This window comes from Trichoplusia ni, chromosome 2, assembly GCF_003590095.1.
Source record: "Trichoplusia ni isolate ovarian cell line Hi5 chromosome 2, tn1, whole genome shotgun sequence".
Taxonomy (NCBI): domain Eukaryota; kingdom Metazoa; phylum Arthropoda; class Insecta; order Lepidoptera; family Noctuidae; genus Trichoplusia; species Trichoplusia ni.
The window spans coordinates 16,307,920-16,319,524 of record NC_039479.1 but is presented as its reverse complement, the minus strand read 5'-3'; positions in this window follow the sequence as shown (position 1 = coordinate 16,319,524).

Sequence of the window (11,605 nt, the reverse complement as noted above, 5' to 3'; positions counted from 1 at the left end):
ACCTCTTTGAGATCTGACAATGTTCAGTGCAGAGACTCGGCTACGCCTCGTGGACTTTGAAGTTGACCAACAATGTTTATTCTTACCTCTAATAGTCCTCTGTGGCAAGGTCAAGATTTTGTTAGAAGCCAATGAAGAACCTGGTTGTTCAATAACATTTTGTTCGTCTAATATTTCACTACCGCTTGACGTTGGCTGCACTTCATGTACCTCATCTATAAACGCTTCTTCTGTATCGCTCTGGACGTCATCTTCACTTACGTGATCTGATATTTCACTGTCAGAATCCTCACCAACAAGCTCGTCATCGCTTTGCAGAAGAGCAGAGAGGATATGCTCATCGTCTAAAGAACTACCCATTTTATTATATATTAGTCACGATATCTATAACAAGAAAATATATATATAATAAGTTATCACGTAAGTAGAACATGAAATAACAATATAATTATCGTATGAGTTAAATCTTAAAAGTCACGTAAAAGATAATCATGCGTCATTTTGACTCACGCGGTCGTTATAGTTCAAAATCAGTGACACTTACCGCATTGACAAGCACGCCTCACGGGAGCTCCAAGCGGCGACTGAGATGTCCTAAACGCACAGCGACGGATTCGCGCTATTTAGAAAGAGAGAGCAATATTTCAAGAATGCATGCGTCAATTTTACGCAGACTATCTTTCTAGGGTTAAATCATCTTTATTCATGATCATTATTTTATGAACAGAAGAACAATGCGATAAATAATCAATTGAAGATTATGTAACCTAAACAAAGTTTGTGTGCCACAACATCAGCCCAGACAGCAGTATGAGACTCTAAATCTAAATGCGTCTCAGCAAGCAATTTTCTCTATAAATACAACGGGCTCCGTCGTCAAGTATATGATTAACTCCGGCGAATGTCTCCGTGAAGCGGAAAAACGTCGGCAACCAAAATAGATGCTGAATATTTCCGACTCGTATTCCTCACTACTTGTGAAAATGGTATCTAAAGACGGCCGGCGCGCGCGCAACTTCCGGAGCGCCGATAAACATGGCGGCGACGAGCCAACATGGCGAAGTTTCCGGCCGTGCTGCTGATTCACATATGATGGCGTCTGACTTTGGCTTGCTCACTGCATATCTGCAGTATGATTCAACCTTACACAACAAGTAGGTGTCCAGACAAACGTCTTTTGGAATTCGTTGTCTAGCACACATCCATGAACAATTGCGTTCTCAGACTAAACGTCTTCAGAAACTCGTGGAAACTTACTACCAGGAAAGGACTAAACATGATTCTTCAATAATGAGTTAACATCAGCTAAATTTTATTGCTATCTTTATTAAATTACTTAAGATAATTAAAACTTACAAGTAACATTTCCTGTGTGTGATTGATTACATCAAAAGTGCTTAGGATTCTCTGTGTAGATAAAGTACCATGTACGTAAAGTTACGACGCTTATGCATTGATTTGTCGCATTTATATTCTAGACACGTGTCTGCGTCTACTATCGAATACGCGTCAGTGCGTCTGAGAATCTCGTCGAACCTCGTGATTTCAATTTCTTATTTGTATGTGTACGAAATGAAATGAAGTTAGAAGTTTGCACTTTATGCGAATGATTCATGTATCCATCAGTTACATTGTAAACGTTTGGCGGTTTTATAAATTACTGATTGTTATTCCAGTCCTTTTGTATGGGTTCAATGTAAGTACAAATTATATTCAGCTGTCTTAAATATCACTTCCTTGATGATTGTCATCATTCTTTTGTAGATGGTACAAATATGTTCGCTTTTGTAACTCGGTAACGTTCCTCGCTGTAACCTTAGGTATCCATTAAAGCATCATTAGGGCAAAATGTTTCCTTAATTACATAGGTTCATATTTTACTGTAATCTAGACTTTTCCGGCACGGAGTGGTACTGGGAGGTAGCTACCAAAATACTTGATATTTTGACTATGTATTCTAAAAGAAGCTGGTTGGTACACGTAAGAGGTAAAACAAATAATCTTTATACACTTATGGTGCATGAACCGGATCCAGGGACATTCCGCAAAGCAACGGTGCGCGTGCGCACATCGAAGGCGCTGGGCTGGCGCCAACCTCGACGCGTGTATGTACCTATGTGCCATCAGCCCTTAACGACCTCAAATTGATTGTGGGTTCACCGAGAATATTAGAATTTGCTCCAGAAGTAAGAAAACAAAACATACAATAATTTATATTTGAATTATGATGCCCTCGAGAGAAATCCGAAAAATTGTAATGTGCACATTTGAGGCATTTTCTTTATGTATTGCAAATAAATAACTATTCATGAATCAATCGTACGAGAGAAACTCTGAATATATATTTTACGTTTTTTTACTTTTCGGATGTAGGAATTGTGTAAGTACGTTTGTAAATATTCAGATATCATATGAGTTCATCTTATCGTAATGTGTTAAATATTGTAAAAGTCGTAATTTGGCAGTAGACAAATGTTACGTTACGATGAGGCACGTAGCTAGGGTTGCCAAACGTATTTCTGCAGAGACGCGTTACATCATGTAAATACTAGAATATAAACTACTATGGCTTTAAATTTACGTTTATTTATACAGAATTCTAGAAAATATCTTCGCAACGGTTTTAGAGCGCTATGAATTAGTTTATGTCGTTTTAATCATAAACATTCTTTTTACTTTATCCTGTTTGAATCTTTGAAAACTCATTAACGAGAAGAAGTTACTTATAGACTTTAAGCAGTTCCATTATTTTTAATTTAAATTACTTGAGTGTATCAGTAAAAATATGGTTTAACGAACTTTGTTACAATTGACCTACCGAACTAAATATACTTTTGCATTTTAGTTACAAACTATTTAAAACCTTATTAGGAAAAAGCAAACTTTGAGATTTGAGGTTTTGTTTTTTACTACCGCCTCAAATACTCCAGTTTTAAGAAGCATAAACTAAATACACGGAGATTTTTTTTTAATATAGGATTTCTGAAGGTTTTGGCCGTTAAAAGCTTACTAGCTAACCGTCAAATAAAATAAAGATAATTCAGTAACAGATAGTAACGACAAAAAAGTAGTCAGCCCTGTGTGGAGCAAGGTTGTCGTACCGCGCGCGGCCGTGGCAGTGAACTTACTTTCTTTGGCTCGCGCGCAGCCTGCGACCGCCGACCAAGCGTGAATCGTGCCCGCTTAATAAAACCTTACCTGTCGCACTCACTAAACGAGCTGAATCTATTGTAATGAAAACCACTTCTGAATTATTTATTACACTATTTCGATCATTCCTATTCTAAGACATTTTGCTTACGTTCTCATACTGACTAATGTATGTAACATTTTTTGTTTTATTGTTACTGTAACCTGTTTATTGATTCTGGCCGCAGGGTTCTTGGGCTCTGACATAAGTTCGTTAACTTACATAATACAATTGGAAGGACTAGGGTACAAAATTAAAGAAATGTTGTTCTAGCAAGTATCTCGTAAATTACTTTATTTTATGGCTTAGTGCGTGTTAAAGTTTGAAATATCTAATGTCAAATGTTATAAGATTATTCAATTATTTTCAAACACTATCTGCAATGTGTCAAACATTTAAATGGCAATAAACTCTGCAAGTGACTTAAAACCTCTATGTCTAAACGAACGTGTGCAGTGTGTGCGCTGTCTGTATTAACGAAAATGTAATTCAAATACAAACACGAAATACTTTTTCATGAGATATGAAAATCGGTACAATCGATAATAAAACGACCCGAATTGCTCGCCTCAATATCACACTTTACATAAACTCCATAGTACCGCAAAACAAAACAAAAACACATCTAATAAAAACGCAATAAGCTGTAAATTTCCAGCGAAGCAGAGGTATATTGAATACAGCGACGCAAGCTTTAATCGGCGTCCGCAATCCTACTTCCGCGTAGTTCATCCCGCTGCGCGACCTAGGCTAGGCTAGGCTGGGCCTCGCCGTTATCATCGAGCCCGTTACGTGACGCGCCTGACCCGGATCCGAGCCGTTCGCTGTAAACGCGCACCACATGGAAAAATGCACTAATCTGTCACATTACATACATAACAGTATCGCCACACGATGCCGCGATGCTTGCAATACTGTTACCGCTTTGTGCGATGAGCCGCCGCCACTTAATTGATATAGCTTTATCCTAATTGGACTTTACTCGAATAAGTATGCACTTGATTCCAGATAAAAGTCATTAGTTTTCTTTTCTTTATTAATATGGTGATAAAATATGGTATTTATCTGGCGTTTGTAATTCCAGAGTGTAAGACATCTATTGCTGTAAACCGGTTTTTAAGATGGTTAAGGATATAGCTGGCAAACACAAATTAGAGTAGTTTACACAACATCAGGCATCAACTCAAAGCGGAGTATCATTTAATTGTAAAAATAAACTCGAAAACAATTCCATTGCAGCTAATCCTGCAACGTATGCAGGATTAGCTGCAATAAATTAATTGAATCGTAAAAAACTGTTGACATTGGAAACAACTAATGTCACCGACTTTTTTGACATCGAACTCTAAAAGTTTATGAGATAGGTTATAGTATTCGTAACAAGCCTCACAAAAAACTGGAGAATATTTGTAAAACTTTGTGAAATGAAAACTTGTTTCATTAAATTTAGTATGGAGTGTTCGATTCACAAGCCATAAGTAATATCCACTTACATGCGCGAATCTTTCGGAATCGACAACGGTATTTCTGCTAATAACACCCTTAATTCAGCGAGCATATAGTTCGGTAGCAACAAACCGACATAGCAAGTGGAGTGCCAATAAAATGTAATTAAAATCACAACTAGAGTGCAAGGCAGACCGCTACGTCCCCAGGTGACACTTATCAGCGGACTGAAAGCGAACGGCACCGCAGCGGTCGGCGCCTGCGCAGCCAACGTCGCGGCCTGTTGGACGACTCAATTCTATATTCTATTTGGGTAAATAGCACGTGCAGATGGACAAATAATTACATAATGCACTTTATAATATTTTAAATATAATCCTAAAGATAACAGTAGTAGGTAAAATATTTTAAATTTCCCAGTACAAGAATTCAGTTTATTGTATTTCCGATGATAAAATAATAATTACGATCGATAAAGGGTCAATATTATCTACTTGATACGGTTTAACAAACTCACGAGTAATAACTATCTGGAACCACGTCATTTATCGGATTAGGTTATGCGAAATTATATTAAAGACTGTTATACTTAATCAGTAAGTGCGCAACTATTTTTATCGTGTCAGTAATTAATTCAATAATACCCTTATCTAAGTTTGCAACCTACATGAGAAATAGGGAAGTTTGGAATGTCGGTTTTTAATCAGTCTCGATTCGGTTAAGCATTCTTGGGTATTTATTTCGGAAACGTCATTTGAATCTCTTGGATGTAAAAGTAGTCCATAAGAAGAACATCAATTTAAAGCAAATAAGTCGATTAAACGACTGAAAAACAAAAAATTGTTGCACATTGTAACATTTACTTTTAAAGGTACCGTCTTACAATAAAACAAGATATTCCAGTTTAATACTGACTTGGCTTATAGGTAGTATTATTTATAGCGAATTCAAATTTCTTAACATCGTGGTCCATCAAGCTTGCATAACGTGTTTATCAGTTATAATCTAAATACCGTCCTTGCCGTAACCAACCCGGTACTTCTGGAAAGCATAAAGAAGAAATTATTCCTAACTAATCAAGTCAATTATTAAATAACTTGGTCTTTATCGAAACGTGTTCGTAGGAAAAAAACGTTGACATTCGAACGGAATAACATATCGATGAACATTTCCCGGAATTATGCTTTGCTCATTAGCATTCCAGCAAAACAACAGTACATACGCCAATAAAATGTTAGGTGAATACAGAATTGGATTTGGTATTATTTACAGTAAGAATCCTAGTTACATTGTACTAACCCTTTAAGAAGGTAGACCCTTTTGGTGGGGATCTGGCAGTTTTAAATTGATATCTGAACAGACTCAGAAATCAGAGCTTGTATTTCATCTTCATGGTCGGTTACCAGTTAACAGATTTCTTAAGTTATTACTTGTTTATGCTAAGTAATAAGGATGTGATATAGCGCGGTCTAAACATATTTCAAATGTGCTATGTAATATCGAAAATCTTGTATTTTTTACTTGTGTTCATCATCTCCGCTTGCCCGGTCGTAAATGGTCGACAAAAAGTATGCATATATTTGAATTTAATTTTGCGAACAGGAAATACTGAGACGAGCAGACAAATATAAGAACAAAAAAGACAAAAGGCGAAATACATACTTATTTACCTATTCATGTTAATGAAAGAATGTTGACGCGGAACTTTTTGTTCGCTGTAGGTATGTCCACCTCGTAGTTAGTCCAAGAAAATAATATTGATGCCGTATTTTCTGCAGATACAGGTAATGATATGTATTTATAAACTGGCTGGCAGATGTATACAGCAATATTTATAATAAAGTGTAAACTTCGTTTTTTGAACAATAGCGATTTATCTTTAGCCACTGAACAAAGAGCGAGGATATTAACGAGAATAGTTCTGTAAGAAGTTGCTTGAATTGATTAATTTGTGATTACATATACGTTCCGGGTTATATATCTTACGATACCGTAGAAAAGATTCAATTGTCTTAATTAACATTGATAAACATTGAATGTCATATCGCTAAGATAATCATGGATTTTAAAAATGTCTTCCACATATTTACACCTGTGATTTTGTTCATGCTGGATCATGATTACTGGGTTAATAAGGCCATATGAACATGAACATAGAAGAACATGAATGTAGTTAGCAGACTATCCTGTTATTTAGTGTAACATACATCAGATCAAACTGTAAACCCGATAAAGAGGTATATTACATCATTACCTACTTTAGACTTTTTCATTCTTGATTCTGATGGAAGTTTTTTTATATGCGACCAATAGTAGGTGTGTTGTGACGTTTAGTCTAAGTATTTGCCATGTGCTGAAAGGAAATCTTTATATTGCGTAATTTAATAATTAAATAAATGTTTATTTAACGGCTTAATTCGAAGACAATTGCGATGTCATGTTATTATTACACCTTCACAATCCTAATGACGTCAAACGGAACTTAAAAATAGTCACTAAGAACTGGAATCCAGTAAAATGTTATTATCTTATCAAAAACCAGAAACACTGTTTCACTACATAATTTACACTACATTAAAATTATCAAGCATTACATAATACGTCTATTTCTTCTTATTTGTATTTCTCATGAGACGAACGACTCAAAAGAGCAGTCATTCAGTGGATGCAATGCAAAAACAGTCTATAAACGTAAAAATGTGACAATTGTTGGGAGTTCATCAATCTTCGCCATTTGAATGGGGCGTAGGTGCGGCGCGATGGCTTGACAATGACTTCGGTCATCCAGAGAAATTATTAATTGGCCCAAAGACATGACAAAGAAGCGGAAATATAAAACTTCTGCGTTGGAACCCCGCCGCGCGAGGCGCTTTACCTGACTCTTGCCCTGCCATTGTATCTGAACTCAATAGAGAATATTTGCTTTTGAGAAGCTGTGGGAAATTGCGCAAGAACCGTTGAATGTTATAAGAAATGTTTGATCCATCATCTTAAAGGCTGTATCATGTCAGATAACTAAGTGCAGTTGGCGTGAAGAAGGCTTTTATTCAACCCTTTAAATAAGTTTTTTTTTAAAGACCCTAGGCATATTGTAAGTACTTTCAGAATGAATAAAAAATACTAAAGGTTGCTTAGAAACAAGGATTAGTAGTCGGCCTCCATTTAGAAAATGCGTTTTTTTTGCTTATTGTCCCATTCTGTACCAATTAGCAGCAAAGCTACGCTTGAATGGTATTTTGTCGCTGTCTCTTCAAAGTTAATTAAATGTATACAAAACCAAGTATTTTATTCAAAAGTTATTTGAACTTATGATACTATACAACCACTTGGCAACGATCGAGGTTACTACTATCTCCTAATCAATTCGATGACCAAAAACATATCTTTCTTATTTCTCTTTGACCAAGACGAACCATACCGGCCCCATTATTATTTAATTTCAGTAATTTACCCCAAATCCTTAAACAAACGATATCTGTGATCTTATTCTTGAGTGCTCCATGCAAAACTTGTTGAGTTGTGAATTCACACCTCTTTGTCCCCTGCCGACGTCGTCCAAACCGTTGCAAGTGTCCAGATTCACCTAACTACCCTGTCCAGTGCCCACGGGCCGCTCTATATCTCACAGATGAGTGTCAAACAAATCCGAACCCGCTTCCTAGAAGGGACACCGCGGCGCCTTAAAGACCCTAAAATTTTTTGTGCCCTTAAAGATAATAAATGATGCACTTGGAAAAAAGAATCCGACCTGTTCACGAAGATAACGATCACAACGATTTTTATGGAAATGCTAGCCGGAATTATAACGAACAGGAATCCTTTTGGGATGTGGTGGAGCGAGCAGACAATGCGTCGGCAAAAGAAGTTTTAATGTTTAGATCTACCCATCTTATTTCATATCTGATCGGATCATAATAATTGCTATACTGACTGACTTGAAGTGCCCGCAAATTGAATAGATTCTGTTGCTTGTGTTTCGGTAATATTTTAAGGTACAAGACAAATTATTCGTAGGGTAATTAAATTGAGATATAAATGCTAAGCACATATGCCTTTCATTTACAATCTATGTATGATAGGGATGCTCAATCACGGTCAATCTGTTAATATTTTGTTAACCCTAGAAAGATAGTCTGCGTAAAATTGACGCATGCATTCTTGAAATATTGCTCTCTCTTTCTAAATAGCGCGAATCCGTCGCTGTGCGTTTAGGACATCTCAGTCGCCGCTTGGAGCTCCCGTGAGGCGTGCTTGTCAATGCGGTAAGTGTCACTGATTTTGAACTATAACGACCGCGTGAGTCAAAATGACGCATGATTATCTTTTACGTGACTTTTAAGATTTAACTCATACGATAATTATATTGTTATTTCATGTTCTACTTACGTGATAACTTATTATATATATATTTTCTTGTTATAGATATCGTGACTAATATATAATAAAATGGGTAGTTCTTTAGACGATGAGCATATCCTCTCTGCTCTTCTGCAAAGCGATGACGAGCTTGTTGGTGAGGATTCTGACAGTGAAATATCAGATCACGTAAGTGAAGATGACGTCCAGAGCGATACAGAAGAAGCGTTTATAGATGAGGTACATGAAGTGCAGCCAACGTCAAGCGGTAGTGAAATATTAGACGAACAAAATGTTATTGAACAACCAGGTTCTTCATTGGCTTCTAACAAAATCTTGACCTTGCCACAGAGGACTATTAGAGGTAAGAATAAACATTGTTGGTCAACTTCAAAGTCCACGAGGCGTAGCCGAGTCTCTGCACTGAACATTGTCAGATCTCAAAGAGGTCCGACGCGTATGTGCCGCAATATATATGACCCACTTTTATGCTTCAAACTATTTTTTACTGATGAGATAATTTCGGAAATTGTAAAATGGACAAATGCTGAGATATCATTGAAACGTCGGGAATCTATGACAGGTGCTACATTTCGTGACACGAATGAAGATGAAATCTATGCTTTCTTTGGTATTCTGGTAATGACAGCAGTGAGAAAAGATAACCACATGTCCACAGATGACCTCTTTGATCGATCTTTGTCAATGGTGTACGTCTCTGTAATGAGTCGTGATCGTTTTGATTTTTTGATACGATGTCTTAGAATGGATGACAAAAGTATACGGCCCACACTTCGAGAAAACGATGTATTTACTCCTGTTAGAAAAATATGGGATCTCTTTATCCATCAGTGCATACAAAATTACACTCCAGGGGCTCATTTGACCATAGATGAACAGTTACTTGGTTTTAGAGGACGGTGTCCGTTTAGGATGTATATCCCAAACAAGCCAAGTAAGTATGGAATAAAAATCCTCATGATGTGTGACAGTGGTACAAAGTATATGATAAATGGAATGCCTTATTTGGGAAGAGGAACACAGACCAACGGAGTACCACTCGGTGAATACTACGTGAAGGAGTTATCAAAGCCTGTGCACGGTAGTTGTCGTAATATTACGTGTGACAATTGGTTCACCTCAATCCCTTTGGCAAAAAACTTACTACAAGAACCGTATAAGTTAACCATTGTGGGAACCGTGCGATCAAACAAACGCGAGATACCGGAAGTACTGAAAAACAGTCGCTCCAGGCCAGTGGGAACATCGATGTTTTGTTTTGACGGACCCCTTACTCTCGTCTCATATAAACCGAAGCCAGCTAAGATGGTATACTTATTATCATCTTGTGATGAGGATGCTTCTATCAACGAAAGTACCGGTAAACCGCAAATGGTTATGTATTATAATCAAACTAAAGGCGGAGTGGACACGCTAGACCAAATGTGTTCTGTGATGACCTGCAGTAGGAAGACGAATAGGTGGCCTATGGCATTATTGTACGGAATGATAAACATTGCCTGCATAAATTCTTTTATTATATACAGCCATAATGTCAGTAGCAAGGGAGAAAAGGTTCAAAGTCGCAAAAAATTTATGAGAAACCTTTACATGAGCCTGACGTCATCGTTTATGCGTAAGCGTTTAGAAGCTCCTACTTTGAAGAGATATTTGCGCGATAATATCTCTAATATTTTGCCAAATGAAGTGCCTGGTACATCAGATGACAGTACTGAAGAGCCAGTAACGAAAAAACGTACTTACTGTACTTACTGCCCCTCTAAAATAAGGCGAAAGGCAAATGCATCGTGCAAAAAATGCAAAAAAGTTATTTGTCGAGAGCATAATATTGATATGTGCCAAAGTTGTTTCTGACTGACTAATAAGTATAATTTGTTTCTATTATGTATAAGTTAAGCTAATTACTTATTTTATAATACAACATGACTGTTTTTAAAGTACAAAATAAGTTTATTTTTGTAAAAGAGAGAATGTTTAAAAGTTTTGTTACTTTATAGAAGAAATTTTGAGTTTTTGTTTTTTTTTAATAAATAAATAAACATAAATAAATAGTTTGTTGAATTTATTATTAGTATGTAAGTGTAAATATAATAAAACTTAATATCTATTCAAATTAATAAATAAACCTCGATATACAGACCGATAAAACACATGCGTCAATTTTACGCATGATTATCTTTAACGTACGTCACAATATGATTATCTTTCTAGGGTTAATAAAGATTTCTTCAAACTTAATTTTTCATGATCTAGTTTCAGAGAAATGTAATTATTTATTATAATAAACCAGAAATTTTATTTTTGATACTACAAAAAATAAAAAATTCAAACTATAACACGCCTCTGTATTCGGAACTCCAACAAAGGAATAAAGATCAGACTTATTACATCCCAAGGATAAGCTTCTGTAAATTGTTTTGCATATAATCTAACGCCGGCGTCTAATAGACAATGTGCTTTGGTAAGAATTTTAGCATTCCGACCATATCTTTTGTATTTGGACAAATAATGAAATGGCTGTAAAGCTCTTGAACCTTTTATTTCCTCGTTTCTTCCATGGTTTTGTTATGTGAATAGACCTCACTTTCTACG